The 16,585-nt window shown below is 38.9% G+C and overlaps 1 pseudogene; it reads left to right on the forward strand.

Moving 5' to 3' along the window:
• The first annotated feature begins 3,919 nt into the window (after positions 1–3,919).
• On the forward strand, positions 3,920–16,165 carry LOC109372708 (40S ribosomal protein S4-like; annotated as a pseudogene).
• Positions 16,166–16,585: the final 420 nt, after the last annotated feature.

A 16,585-nucleotide genomic window follows, 5' to 3' on the forward strand; every position in this document is an offset into this window, starting at 1 on the left:
ACAGCAACTTGTCTGTTCCCCTTCCCCCAATTCCCCAGCTCTGTTCCCATCACCCCAATTTCCCAATTAAAAAATAATAATAATAATAATCTCCATGTCTCCAAAAGACATAGCTGGATATACACCTATAAAACACAATTTTGCAGAAGCAATTTTAATATCAAGAACATAAGAGGGTGATCGCATAATAGCATCATATGCTAGTGAATATTATTAGTTAAGTTACATAACTTAGTACATGTTACCTTAGTATGCACTTTTCAACCCTATTATATAAGGAGCTCTGAAAATCTGATTTTTTAACACAAATAAAACAAATTTATTCACATGTCTATTGCACTGGTTTTCTTTCCACATACAGGAACGCTGCACTTAACTGGTCTTATTAAAGAATATGTTAATCATTAATTTATTTATCAAATACTTACTACATCACCTCTACATGCCCAATACTTCAATTGGGGTTTGAATTAGCAATAGAAATCAAGCATGACCCCTACCAAAAACCTACAGTTTAATTAGACAAATATGTAAATAATATTAGCTAACATTTATTAAGGGATATATTTTACTATTTGCCCAGTGCTCTATTAAAATGCTTTAGATGTATTATGCATCTTCATAACAATATATTACTACTGTATGTGGGTAATTTTACCCCATTTTACAGTGAGAACAATAAGTGGTGTGGTGATGTTAAAATATGCTCCCTTCAAGAGGTGGGACCTAATTCCCCACCCCTTGAGTGTGAATTGCTTTTAATGAACAGAGTAAAGAGTAGTCAGCTTTGTTTGCTGGCTCATAAAAGGTACTGTGGCTTCCTTTTGTTCTCTCTCAGATGGGAAGCCAGCTGCCGTGTGGTGAGAAGATACAAGTTGCCTGCCATATGGAGAGGCCCACATGGTGAGGACCTGAGGCCTCATTCCAACAACATATGAGTCATCTTCAAAGTGATCCTTCTGCCCAGTCAGGCTTTCAGATGATAGCAGCCCCTGCCAACATCTAACCTCAAAGAGACCCTGAGCCAGTAACTATCCATCTAAGCTGCTTTCCAATTACTGACCCACAGAAACTGTGAGATAATGAATGTTTGTTGCTTTGAACCAGTACATTTAGGGGATAATTTGTTATTCAGCAATAGAAAACATACAGTGAGTTTAAAGCAGTTATGTAATTTGCTGAGATCAGAAAGCTAAGAATTGATAGAGATGTTCTAGCCAGTCTATTATAACTAGAGTGACCATATAATTAATTGTCCAACTGGGTGGGTCACTTTAGAGAATAATAGGGATACTGATAATAATTATATTGGTACAACTGCTATGCATTGGAACTAGCTAGGGCAAACTGAGATATAGGATTACTCTAACAGCCTGTGCTCTTTACTGCTACACAATTCTGTTTCCTATATAAATAATTACATGCAATGTGACCAGCCCAACAATGGAAGAATAGCACAGGGAAAGGATGATCTGCCTGCTCTGACAGGGACTGCTAGCTACTACCCAATATTCATTGTCTCCTTCCTGTTTGGTAATAAAACCCCTATATTGTGTTGTGACAATAATGTGTCTAGCTAAAAAAGAAAGAAGAAGAAAGCTCTTAGAAGGGAGCTAGTTTAACAATCAGGTCCCTGTTCCTCTGCAATTTCTTTATAGCTGATGTCTAGGACATGGATGTGATAGCTGGAGCTGCAGTAGCATTGTTTGGTAACAGAAGTCATGACCTAAGAATTATAGAGCTGAAAGTCTGGGTTTCTGATAACCATGGACCCACCATTATTGTCTTGGACTGTAAACGTGCAGACTGTTATGTGACAGAAAAATACACCTCTATCTTTGTTTAAGCCGGTATTGCTAGGGTTTTCACTTATACCTTAACTAAACTTATCCTAACTGATACACCCACCTTAATTCCTCAAGCAACAGATTTAAATTTTGAGTACCAGGTATTTGTATTCTTACCCGATTTTGATAGAAATTGTTCTACGAGTATATTGCTATTCATCCTACTTATTTAAGTAGCTAAAACAGAAGCATTGTCTGACAGTTTCCTTGATGATACAAAGTTCTTATTATTTACAGAAAGCAGAGTTAGTTTACTTTTCAGTGCATAATAGAGTTTTATATGTCCTATGGAAGCTCATTCAATTGTTGGTATTACTAAAGGAAGTATGGATTAAATTCTGATGAGCAATACTCATCAGATGGATTTTAGATGGATTGGTGCCTTCACCAATTTTGTCCCTTTTAAATGATTCATTTAGGGTTTTTTTCTAAACTCTCCAGTCTTACTTCCTCTAAAAACTTGAAGACTAATTAAAGATTTCCACCTTTCAGTCATTATGGAAATATGCCAGGGGATTTTCATGAAATGTTAAATATTTAGATTTAATAGGAAATGATTACATTCACTAAAGGGTTAGATACAGAGCTTTTAATCATATAATTGCACTAGGTTTAGCTCATAGAAACATAAAAGAATTAAATAAAAGGTTTGGTGCATGTTCAGCATTTTTGTGAAGCATGAAGGTATTTCTACAGTTAGTTGTTTTTTTTTTCTTTTGAGTTTTGAAAAAGTAATTACTATTATGGAGATGGTTACATTAATTAATGCTCTTCTTTAGGATTAGGTGAGATTCTTTAAGAAACTGTTAACTTTTTATTGTAACTATTTTAGGTAATTCTATTTTAGTTTAGACTATCTTTATCTTTAACAAAATTTTAAAAGTTACTGTAATAAAGTTCTCCCTATAAAAAATAAATCTTTCCATATATCTAAACAATCTAGGGCAGCTGGTTAGCTCAGTTGGTTAGAGCAAAGTGTTCATAACACCAGGGTTGCTGGTTCAATCCCCACATGGGCCACAGAGTTGCACCCTCCACAGCTAGATTGAGGCAACTACTTGACTTGGAGCTGATGGGTCTTGGAAAAACACACTGTTCCCCAATAAAACAATTAAAACAAACAAACAAACAAACAATCTAGGATAAATATATAGAAGAAAACTTTAAGGACACCCTAACAATTAGGTCTGGCCCAAAACGCAATATGGAATGACACTCAATAAAAAACATTCAAGCTAAGGCGAAATGATCATTTGATAGGGATGTAATAGATCAGCATTGTCTAATAGAACTTTCTGCCATGATGGAAATATTCTGTACCTATATTCCCCCAAATATTGCATTAGGCACATGTGATGATTTGAACTTGAAATGTGGCTAGTATGAGAAATTAAATTTTAAATTTTATTTCATTTTAATAGCTATATATGTCAAATTGGACAGTATAGTTAGTTATTAATGGTATTCATACAGAGCTGAAAGAATTGGATTTGATGGATTCTAAAGGTTTTTCCAACTTTATATTTCCACAACTGAAAAAATGAATGGTTAAATTTTATCTGTCCTCCATTTTCTGCTCCACACTGCACCAAATTTTCCCTGTTTCTGATACCTGGAATCAATTCATTCATTAGGTTAGTCATCACAGAACTACACTGTGCCAAGTCCGGCAAGGGGGTGGGGTGCGCGGTGCGGGAAGAATCTGCTCTGCCATCAACATTTCTAATCTTCTTGGTTTTCCCTTTTACTAACTTCAATAGCCCTTCCTTTCTGGGACACCTCTCTCATCTTGAAATACGATGGCTAGGTAACAGGCTGTGGAGACCATACTTAAATGCTGGGACTTCCAGATTCACTAGAGAGCTTTCTGCTTAGAAGGAGCAAAGCCACAGGAATCGATGGGGTCAAAAAGAGCAATAAGGGTTCTGAATCAGACTCAAGTTGATCTTAGAGTAAATAATGTGATATGAGTTGCACATCTGAGATATGCATCTGGTGGGCGGTAAGTAACTCCCACGATTGCCAGCATCCTTCCCAATGTTTCCCAGGATTCTCCAAGGGTTTCAGCCTACATGGAGATTTCAGTCTCACTTGCACCTCACTTCTGCATCTGGTTTGTTCATTCCACCCTGCACGTACCCTATCCCAATCCAAACATGGAATATGGTCCCTTGTACATTGATTCCACAAAGCAACCCAAATGCAAGGTAGTTGCAGGTAGCAGGACTCTGTAGGAAGTTTGAAGGCAATGGCAGGGGGCTATGTTGCAGTGAAATATTGAAAGCTGTCAGTTTTCTTACCATGGGAACTTCTGCCTGTGTCTCCTTCTCAGACTCTCCCATTATGTCATTTGCACCCACCTCTATCAGACTCGCTTTTTTTCCTCTTCTCTTCATGCCCAAGCCCCAGTTTCTTCTCTCTGAGCAAATGCCGTATCTAAATTTCTCTCATATTTTTATTCTGAGCAAATCAGGTGTCTCTTGGTTTTGCCCTGTGTTTTCAGTCCATGTTTAAGACTTATATGGCCAGACTCAAATTTTCAATTAAAAATCTAAGTCAAATTTTTTTTTTTACCTTAAAAAGGATTCTGGCTCAAGATTTTTAAATAAAATTTTCTCTTTTTCATATAACTATATATTCCATATAATTAGACATTACATAAGAAAAATGAGTTTCAGAGAAGACTTGGCTATGGTCATAAAAATAATAAAAAGTGTCATGAGGGTTAGAAGACCAGGCATTTGTAAAGCGTTTATCTTTCCACTATATTACAGCCATAAACAATATGAGTTAAATAATATTTTATAAACATGTTTGAGAATCTCACAGTCACTTATAACATTATCCTCAATGGGAAATATTTCATGAGCACTAGAAAAATGGCATGACAAACAACTGGAAAACAAATCATTTAGAAAAAAAACGAAACACCTGTATGGATTTAAGAAGTGATTAAGAAATATATACAGAGGGTGCCAAAAAAATGTATACACATTTTAAGAAAAAGAAAACTGTATTAAAATTGTAATACTCAATGTATACTGATAACAAAAAATGAATACAAGTCACATTTGACTTCTGCAATTACAAGAGGTGCTCAAAGTGGTTACCATCAGTGTCCAGACACTTCGGATTATGGTGAACTACTGCTTGATCAACGTTGATCAAAGTGTCCATTTGTATACATTCTTTTGGCACCTCTGGTGTGTGTGTGTGTGTGTGTGTGTGTGTGTGTGTGTGTGTGTGTGTGTGTAAATTCAGCCATACTGTGAGGATCCAATGTTACATAGAGGAAATGGAAATTGAAATTTAAAATATATATATATATATATATATTTTTTCTTGGAGTAGAGTTAGAGAAGTAAGTAGATAAGCTTTCATTGAGTTAAAACCTTTACAGGGGAGAAGGGGTTAAAAAAAAAAAGGAAAGCCTTCACTGACTCAGTACTACATGTGAGATACCATGGCATGATGGCAGATCCTACAAGACCTTCAAAAATGAAGTATTTGTCAGGACTCTTTCAATTGCAAGTGACAATAATCCAACTGACATTAACTAAAGCAAAAAAGAGAATGGATTGGTTCATGTAACTAGGAAGTCCAGGGTTGGCTCTGGCTTCAAACACAACACAATTTCCAGGAAATGTAGCCACCCCACCTACCTCTGCCTCCCTCCCTCCTTTTCCCCTCTTCCTTTTCCAGCTCTGCTTCCTTCTTTTTAGTCTTACCCTCTCTTACTGCTTCAGGCTCCCAGTTAACCAGGGAAAATAGTTACCTGCAATCTAAAGCTGTGTTCTTATTTAGCAATCCCATCCCAGCTGAAAAAGCTGCCCTCTTCCCAAATCAGTATATCAAGGCCAGATAATGATTCTTATTGGCTCTGTTTATAATAATTGCTCTCCCCTGAACCAATCACTGTGTTCAGAGGAGTGAGATATTATGATTGGCCGTACCTAGATCAGGTGATCACTCTGTGGTGAGGATGTGGCACAGCACTGCAGTAGTAGGATGTGCTTAACCATTCAGGATGAAGGAAGGGTGGTTCTGCAAAAACGGGGATGCAGAGAAGCATACTATATATATGATATATACATATAATATATTATATAATTTATGCCCACTGTGGATTAATAATTAACATGTATAAAGTTTTTCCCATATAAATCTTAGTACCTATGTAGGGGGAGAAATATTCCCACATGTGCCCCCAATTTTTAATCTCAGTGTTAATCTGTTATCTCAATTATAAAACATTTAAATTGTTCCCCCCATTGTTTCTTACTGTTATGTAAATCTAGATTTTGTTAGTTTTAAACTGTGAAAATCATTTGATCATTGTCACCATATTTTTGTGGTCAAAATGCAATGTTGGCTTAAAACTTGCTCTCTGTATAATAAATTATAAATCATCTTTAGATATTGTGAAAACTATCAGTCTAACAAGCCATTTCCTCAGTTAACCCTAGTTTTGCGGCTGTGATGGTTTGAAAATTGTTTCTTGGCTTCAGCACACTTTGGTTGCTACTATATTTAGAGATCATCTATTTTAGCTTGGTCAGAAAATCTTATCACTATTTTTATAGGAATTTTATTGGCTAGAAAGCATAACTTGTGTTCTTTTCTACACATGCTGTCTTGGTATATAGAAATTTAAAAGCCTGATGTTTACATCACATTTTTTACTGTATCACATGCTATAGAGTGAAATCCAAGCTTCTGTTGGGTTAAGCCACTGAGATTTGTGAGTTAATTTGATCCTGGAATATATCCTAACCAATCCTGAGAAACAGATGTGTTAAATTGCATAATTTATAGACAAAAAGATTCTCACCATAATTGTGCAAATATTATATATTTTCCCTTATTACAATATGTATAATTTATATTCTAGGCAAAAAACACACATATTTGTGTGACTTTCCCAAGAATAACTGTCTATTCCACCTTTTTCCCAAGAGAAAGGGGGGAAAAATCATAATATGGTAATTATCAGAGATCTTTGAGCCCCTACAAGCCAGGGAGGATCTTCTATGCCAGCTATCTGTAGATACCTAGGCTTTTTTTCTTACTCTTTATTTTAGCAACTAAAGTTTCACAAACAGCTCCTGAAAAGGCAGATTTCTGAGTAGAAGTTATGTTACTGTACTAGAAATTGGGGTTTTTACCACAAGTGGTTTCACTTTCACTGTGGCAAAGAAAATGCAAGTTGACCTCGCCAAAGGTCCTGGGGAGATAGCAATTTTTGAGGGACGGCTGGTTCTCATCATCTCCTGAGGTCAAAAGAGAACCACTGGAAGACTAAGTCTGACTTTTCATCTACCACCAAGAAGCAGCCATCTCTGAAACTAAAATAACACTTGTTTGATCATTAATCTTTCTCTTCAATTAAATAACACTTCCTTCACGCTTTAACTCATCGGTTTTCAAATATTTCTTCTCAGTGGAACTGTCTCTTCTGATGGCGTGTTAGCAGAATTCACATAGCATATAAGACAATGAAAGCAGGGCCTAGAAGTTCCAACGGTCACCAGGCAGCACACACAAAGATAAGGCTTTAAATACTTCAAGCCAGCTTAGTTCTACGATGTGCCTATCATGGGGATAATGAGGACATACACATAAGTAAGACTCATTGTTGCTCTCAAGGGGATTCACCTTCATCTTTCTATAGTGGTTTCAGAATATTCCCCGCCGGCAGTTCTTGTTGTTCTACACTCACATAAACCCCCCCGAGCATCTCCCTTCCCTATTCTCCCATATCCTCCTTTCACAGTGCTTAAAAAATCTGCACACTCTTCTTTTGCGCCTGCCTCAACTCTGCTGCATTTTTGGTACCTAAACCTCTTCCAGAGTTTAGCCCACATCAATGTTGTTCAACACCTCCCAGCAAGTCTTGCTTCTCTAGGAGGCCAATGCTATTACTGCTCCCCCAATTCATCCATATTAGGCAAATGGAGAAGAATAAAAATTACCTTTTCAATTTTTATTTTATACATATATTTACATATAATATATAAATATATAAAAATATATTAAAATACATTTATATACAAATATATATAAACATAAACATAAATATATACATATATGTGCGTGTGTCTATATATATACATATATATATGTATATATCTGTCTATTCACACAAACATTAAAAGCAAAGCTTCTGTCTGGACCTGAACACTGAACGTGGGGATGGAAACCTGCACTGCACACCTCCAGGGGCACCAATGGCAGGTGTGATGCACTATTATTATGTGGCCACTTGCACAGGTCTGTGCAGTACTGAAGGAAATTTCGCTAGGGCGTGTTCCTCAAAGGGTGGTCTGAGGACCACCTCCATCTGGGGTCCTTGTGTGACCCCCAAGCCACACATACTAAATCAGAATTTCTGGGGTGGGACCTGGGATCTGCCTTCTTAACGATTTCCTTTGGGGGAGTTCTAGTTACCTATTGCTATATAAAACCCCTTTCCAGTCCCCCCAATCATAGTGGCTTAAAGCAATGATTTATTATTTCTCATGATTCTATGTGGGTTGACTAGCAGTTTCTCCTGGGCCCACTCAGGCAGCATCATTCTGGTGAAGGCTAGACTGGATGGTCCAAAATGACCTCATTCATATATTTGTCAGCTGGTGCTGGCTGTCAGTGCAGTGTTTCAGTTCTCCTTTTAGTGGCTTCTCATCCTCTACGCGGCTCCTAAAACCAGGAGTGACTTCCTTACATGGCATTCTCAAGGCAGTGTTCCAAGAAGGCAAACATAGAAGCTGCAAGCTCTCCTGAGACCTAGGCTTTACTTGCACATCGTCATTTCTGCCACGTTCTATTGGTCAAAGCAAGTTACAAGGTCAGACCAGGTTCAAAGCATGGGAAAAGGACTCCATTTCTTAATAGAGTAAGATGCAAAACATTCGTATTTACACACACCATATAATACACACACCATAGTGTGTTGCTAGGTATATATATTAGGCACTTAACACTTTTAGCCTCCATCATCATGTCTCAGGGATTAAAGTAGTTAATAAACTTCTGGAATATGGTATTTGTGGGCTTTGCTTTTAAATGGGAAGTTTTTTTCCTGTGTTTGCTAGAAACAAGCTGATTTGCTTTTAGTCCTGAAACTAGCATTGTCAATATCAAGACTCATTAAATATAAGGGCCCAACCTCAGCAGAAAGGAATTCAGACGCTCTCAAAAAGAGTGGGTAGCTACACCTCCACTTTCAATCTACTCAAAAGTAGCTATGGAATTATTTAAGAAAAAGTCATTAATAGGATTGCATAATTTTCACAGCTAGTATTTTATTCATATTTTTCCTGATCAAAATTTTCCCAAATTAAAAAAAAAGTCAGAATGGGCTAAGGTAAGTTTACTTTCCTCTTCCAACATAGCTGATCTTTTAGTGATCTAATAACAGCAAGAGGTCATATTTTAAAATAGTAAAATGGTGGGGTAGAATAAAGGGTAATTGAAAACCAATCTAAGGAGTTAGGTACAGATTATAAAATTAAACAATCACTCCAGGAGGAAAGACTGAGCTATCAGATTTGCCTATAGTTACAAAGCCTGTTGTGAGTCAGTGACAAATGGAGGATGGCCATCCAATCCACACCCGTATCTCTGCTCCAAGAATTTCCCACTCTATTTGCAAACTACATGCAATATCAAGAAAATGGATCTAAAATGTGTACTTGGAAAATGGCCTCTGAGGAGGCTTAAATAGCAATAATACTTAAAAATAACAGGTTCTGAGTGCAATAGTGGAACAAACCATGAAAATGTAATTAACTAATAGAAAACGTGACAACAAGCACTTAAATTTGCCTGCTGCCTCAAGTTAGTGTTTTAAATATATTGTACTCTATTTAATATTTGCCTTGGACATTTTTTTCTTTTGCTTTAGACTGAAGGAAAAGTTTGCCAAGTTTTAAGTCTTCCTTAGTCAGCAAGTAAATTTCCCATCACTCTCCCGTTGGGTGAGTCACCAGCCCTGCTTAGGGGAGTCACAGAGTCCTGGCTGTCTGGACAGGATGAGAAACAACATTACAGTCAATCAGTCTAGACATCTTAGGGGGCAGCGACTTGGCCATTTATGGTATCATTTCCTTTTTTTTTTTTTTTTACTGGGAGAGCCTAGAGAGCAAAGAGCCTCTCTTGGGAATATATGTAGGGTTACCAGATTTAGCAAATAAAAACACAGGATGCCTGGTTAAATTTGGATTTCAGATAAATGATGACTAATTTTTTAGTATATGTATGTTTCATGCAATGTTTGTGACATACTTTTACTAAAAAAAAATAATTATTATCCTTTACCTGAAATTTACATTTAACTAGGCATTCTATATTATCTGACAACCCTACATGTATAGATCTCTCTTCATATTATCCACTTTTTATTACCCCTCAGAATGTCAGAGATGAAAGTCTGTTTTCCTGAGTTTTAAAGAAAAAAGTTGAGCTATTTTTTTCATCTTTTATTAATCATGTAATTACTGTCTAACATCAGAGAAAGAAAAAATTATCAATGACAAGAATTATTTGGAGCAGTACTTCCCAAACTTAAATATGCATATGAGCCACATGGGGATCTTGGCAAAATTCAGATTCTAACTCAGCAGCGGGAGGTGGGGCCTGACAGCCTGCATTAGCTGACAGCAATGCTGTAGGTCCATGGGACCACTTTTCAGTAGTAACAAGGCTTTCGATGGTTCTCAAACTTTGTTATGTATTCAAATCGCCCGGGGAGCGTTTATATTTCCTGATGCCCAAGCTGCCAGTCCATCCAAATTAAATCTGAATTGCTGGGGGTGGCAGCCAGGAGTGAGTATTTTTAAAAGCTCCTCAGGTGCTCCCAGTGTGCAGCCAATGTTGAGAATCGCTGTCTTTGATGAATCCACTTTGGTGTTGGTTAATGTTTATTATCACCTGGCTGGGAGGCAAAACCTTTAAAAAACAAAATTGGCATGGTTGTTATTACACATTAACCGTACTCCTGAGAGACTGAACTGTGAAGGATCGCCACCACAGTCTTTTCAATATGTCCACTTTCAGTTATACTTTCTAAGCCATTGGGAAAAACAATAGGTTTTACTATTTTAACTGTCAGATTACTAAATTAATTTTCCGAATTTGGATATTTTATATTTGTAACACACATTTTTCCATGAGTCTAAAATAATTTATTTCTCCTAATGTTTCTAATGGAAACCAAACATCCACCACCTCAGAGTCGGTCTGGCTTGGAAAAGACTGGAATTTATCATCTGTTACTCTTTTGTGAGGCTTGGCTAGAGTTAAGGAATGTGACTTAAGGAAGAAAATTAAATCTTTAAGTTCTTGTTGTTTTTCAAATAAAGACATGCTGATGAATAAAAGTATGCCTTAAAAGCTACTGGTAAGAACATAGCATGTATATTAACACATGCTTACACAAAACAGACAGATGCTAACATGAAATTTGCTGTGGGAAACTTCCACAAAAGACTTGTTTCTCAACTAAAAACTTTGCTCTTTTTTTCTTCTAATTTTATTACTTTAGTGTCATCCATTTTAATGCCACCTTCCTTAAATCACAATCTTTTCTGCAGAATTGCTTACCTTGAAGAAGGCTTTGTGGATTTTTTTGTATTTTCCACTAAAGTACTATCCCACAGAATTTTTTTTCTTTTTATTTATCCTTTTTTTTTGTCCACTTCATTCATCATTCATCCTCTTCTCTGATTCATGCCAGCCTACAACCTCCATCTGCTCAATTCTCTATCTTGTATCCAAACATTCTAGAATCTGTGACTAGATCTTTTACTTGACTTGCCTCCCTCACCAACTCCAGCAGTAGTTGCCATACCCTGGGAAAGAACCTTAAGAAACCCACACATGCCCCTGACCCTGGGTGGCCCCATTAGCAGGTTGAAAAGTCTGCCAACATGAAAAGTTGGCTCACAAGAGGTACAACAAGACCATTAAAGGGCAACAGAAATCTCCCATGATGACAAGAAAGTTAACCTGAGCTGGCCAGCATACAAAGTAGCCACCTAAAAATGTTTTGTTCTAAACAATGGTAGTTTATTCTTTCTGCCATGAGAGGTTTATACACATGTTTCTAAAACTTAGCCCAAAGGATAGCAGTGCAGTGTACAATATGATAACAAAGCAATAGCTAAGCCAAGCTGTGTTTTCATATATAATAGACCATTAAATTTTATAAACACCCCAACAAGTACTATTGCCACTCAAATTTTAAAGATGAAAAAAACTGAAGCTTAGAGAATAGTGACTTGACCATGATCACACAGATAAATGGGTAAAGTCAGGATATGAATCCCAACAAATCAAATTAGAAATGAAATACTGAGTATAGCTTAGTTATGATGTATTTGAATGTACTCATGGCCTCCACTATGATATACTACGTCTTATAGTCCTTACAGGGAATAACAGGATCCTGAAGGACTTCAATTTTATATATTGACAATTTTATATAATGACAGTAAGTGCAATAACAATAGTAGTTTTCTCCAAACTGAACCAGTGCTTAAATATTGGGTTGTTGTAAAAGTCATGACTCATTTTTACAATGAAAAACATAGAAAAAAATACGTTATGACTTTTCCAACAACCCAATAGGTTATTTGAGGATTTCTGGTCAAGAAAGTGAAGTATGTAAAGGCTGTGCTTACCTACTCTCAGACCATATCAAAAGTATAGATAAACTACAGAACAACCATCACAGAGAATTACCTGAAGTTTGGCTGAACTGAAGCCCTACCACTAAAGACATACAGAAGAAACCACCTCAAGACCGGTAGAGGGGCGGACACATGGAGTGGGTTGGTCCCACGCCTGCAAGTGACTATTTTAAAAAAAAACAGGAGGGATATGTTGGCTACAGTGATCCCCCCGTGGAGGAGTGAGGGGTCCTAGCCTCACACCAGGCTCCCCAGTCCAGCAGCCCAGAGCTGGGGAGAGAAGTCCCCATAATTTCTTGCTGTGAAAACCAGTGGAGATTGTGGCTGACTCCCCTTAAAGGGACTCACTTATTCTGAACTCCAGTGCTGGGGCAGCAGCTCAAAAGGCACCAGGGACATATGGGGAGGAACTCAGGTGTCTGGCTTCAGAGCAAGGGCTGGAGGGGTAGCTTTCTCTCTGATGGAGGAGTTGGCAAAAACGACTGTTTCTTTGTTGAGCCCTCCCCCATCCTGGCATGCAGACGTAGGCAGCCATATGTGAGTCTCCATCAACCTGGCTCACACCTTTCACCTGCCCTGCCCTAGTGATTTCCTGAGACCCCGCCCCTCTCAACTTTTGGGCACACCCACGCTGCTTTCAGTGCCTCTTCTGTACAAACAGCCTATCTTGGCTCATGGTGCAGGCTTTCCTAAAATCTCTCAAAGATTCACAAAATCCAAAGTAGCAGAATCTGGCTTCGGCATGTCCCATGCCTCTTGTGGAGCAGCTCTAAGCTCAGCACTAGCCACAGCCAGTTACTGTTCATGGCCAGACCTCTTGAGGCACCTCCAAGCATAACATAGGTGGCGGCCATCTGTGGATTGCTTCGTGGCTGATGCCAAATGGCCCAGGGCAGGGCACAGGCTGTGATTGAACATGGTCTGTGGTGGGGGCTTCTCCCAGGAGGCCCTGGGAACTGACATGCCCAGAAGCTAGCTTTGGACCAAGCCAGAGCATCACCCAGCCACCTCCATGGATGACACACCTAAAGGGCAGACTGGGCAAGTACCAGAGCCCTACTAAATCAAATCCCGCTCTGTAGAGTCAGCCCCTTCACAACAGCTCTTCCATTTTAATCACAGCCAATCCTTACAACCAAGAAGCCCAAGGGTGAATCCCTCCCACTGATATGCAAACAGCAATCAAGACTCAACTACAACAGGAGGGTACACATAACCCTCACATGGGACACACCTAAAGCACCTGGCTCTGGTGACAAGGGAGACAGTCCCAATGGGCCCCACAGGACACCTACTACAGAAGGCCATTCTACTAAGATCAGGAGGCATAGCAGCCCTACCTAATGTTTAGAAACAAACACAAGGAGGCAGCCAAAATGAGGAGACAAAGAAACATATCCCAAATGAAAGCCCAGAACAAAGCTCCAGAAAAAGAACTAAACAAAATGGAAACATGAATCTACCAGATGCAGAGTTCAAAACACTGGTTATAAGGATACTCAGTGAACTCAGGGAGAACTTCAACAAAGACACAGAAACGTAAAAATAGAGAAAGAAAACATAAAAAAGAACCAGTCAGAAATGAAAAATACATTAATTGAAATGAGAATATATTAGAAGGAATCAACAGTAGATTAGATGAAGCAGAGGACCAGATCAATGATTTAGAAGATAAGGTAGCAGAAAACACCCATGCAGAATAGTAAAAAGAAAAAAGAACCCCAAAATATGAGAATATTTTAAGGGGCCTCTGGGACAACATCAAGTGTACCAACATTCACATCATAGAGAGAGCAAGGAATTGAAAACCTATTTGAAAAAAAATGATGGAAAACTTCCCTAACCTGGCAAAGGAAATACATATATAAGCCAAGAAAATGCAGAGAGTCCCGAACAAGATGAACTCAAAGAGGCCTACACCAAGACACATTAAAATTAGTATGCCAAAGGCTGAACACAAAGGAAGAATCATATAGCAGCAAGAGAAAAGCACTTAGTTACCAAAAGGGAGCTCCCATAAGACTATCAGCTGATTTCTCAACAGAAACTTTGCAGGCCAGAAGGAATTGGCAGGAAATAATTCAAAGTGATGAAAAGCAAGGACCTACAATTAAGATTACTCTACCCAGGGCCAGCCAAGTGGCGCGTTGGTTAAGGGATGGCTTGGGATACCAGAGGGCCCCAGTTCGGATCCCACATGTGAGGGCCAGTGACACTGCCCTCTACAGCTAAGATGCTGAACAACGGCTCAACCTGGGGCTGGGCAGCCGTGAGTGGCCTGCGATGGTGTAGGCTGCAGCCCCTGCTGCAGTGGGTTGCCATGGGCTACCGTGTGTAGCCAGCAGCCAGCATGAGCGGCCAGCAGCCGCCGTGAGCGGCCGTCCAGAAGCTGGCGACTGATCTGCCTCGCCCAGGAAAAGCGCAATGATGGTGCCAACTTGGGCCCATGAAGCAATGTCCTCCACAACTAGACTGAAGAACAAAAGGACAGCAACTTGTCTGTTCCCCTTCCCCCAATTCCTCAATAAAAATCTTTAAAAAAAAAAGATTACTCTACCCAGCAAAGCTATCATTTAGAATTGAAGAACAGATAAACAGCTTCCCAGACAAGAAAAAGCTAAAGGAGTTATCACCACCAAAACAGTATTACAAGGAATCTTCAAGGGACTTCTTTAAGATGAAAAAAAAAAAAAAAGAGAGAGATAAAAAATGTGAATAATACAATGGGAATAACAACATATCTATCAATAATTACTTTAAATGGATTAAATGCTCCAATCAAAAGCTATAAGGTGGCTGAATGAATAAGAAAACAAGATCCTTGCATATGCAGATTGGAAGACACACACAAACTGGAAGAAGCTTCTGAAGCGGGTAGTGGCTCCAGAGCCTTGGATGCTGGATAAACTGACTGGTGTGTTTGTTTCTCGTCCATCCACCGGTCCCCACAAGCTGAGGGACTACTCCCTCTCATCATCTTCCTAAGGAACAGACTGATGTATGCCCTAACAGGAGATGAAATCAAGAAGATTTGCACGCAGCAGCTCATAAAGATTGATGGCAAGGTCTGAATTGATGTCACCTACCCGGGTGGTTTTATGGATGTCATCAGCATTGACAAGACTGGAGAGAACTTCTGACCAACCTATGACACCAAGGGTTGCTTTGCTGTTCATCATATTACACCTAAGGAGGCCAAGTACAAGTTGTGCAAAGTGAGAAAGGTCTTTGTGGGCACCAAAGGAATCCCACATCTCGTGACCCACGATGTTCGCACCATCCGCTACCCTGACCCCTCATCAACGTGAACGACACCATTCAGATTGATTTGGAGACTGGCAAATTACTGATTTCATCAAGTTTGACACTGGTAACCTGTGCATGGTAACCAGAAGTGCCAACCTGGAAAGAATTGGTGTGATCCCCAACAGAGAGAGGCACCCTGATTCTTTTGATGTGGTTCATGTGAAAGATTCCAATGGCAACAGCTTTGCCACCTGGCTCTGCAACATTTTTGTGATTGGTAAAGGCAACAAACCATGGATTTCTTTTCCCCGTGGAAAGGGTATCTGTCTCACCATTGCTGAAAAGAGAGACAAGAGACTGGCTGCCAAACAGAGCAGTGGGTGAAATGATTTCTAGGTGACATGATTGGAAGAGCCTTCAACCTCAAGTAAAGATAATACAGCATAATGGAAAAAAAAAAAGAAATGCAGGATTAAATTGTTTCTTATAGCCTTTTAGTCTATGGTTCTACACTCAATGGTCTGTGCATTTATTTGTCTTTCTTCCCAAATGCTTATGTAGGTGAAGCTTTACATGTGTGTCTGTACAGGTAACTTACGTTCTTTGAGAGAATATATGCAATGTTAACGCTTTATTTTGTACAGCTTCTGCTTTCCTTATCAAAAGTTGCCAAACCTCAAGGCTCACCAGAGTGGGCACTATTACAGGTCACCTGCCTGCTACAATCTGATATTATTCTGGAGAAAAATGAGGCTTTCTCTTCCTTTATGCCTTTCAAAGCAATAGCCTACATTCCAAGAATGC

This window comes from Hipposideros armiger, unplaced genomic scaffold (genome assembly GCF_001890085.2).
Source record: "Hipposideros armiger isolate ML-2016 unplaced genomic scaffold, ASM189008v1 scaffold_660, whole genome shotgun sequence".
Classification (NCBI taxonomy): domain Eukaryota; kingdom Metazoa; phylum Chordata; class Mammalia; order Chiroptera; family Hipposideridae; genus Hipposideros; species Hipposideros armiger.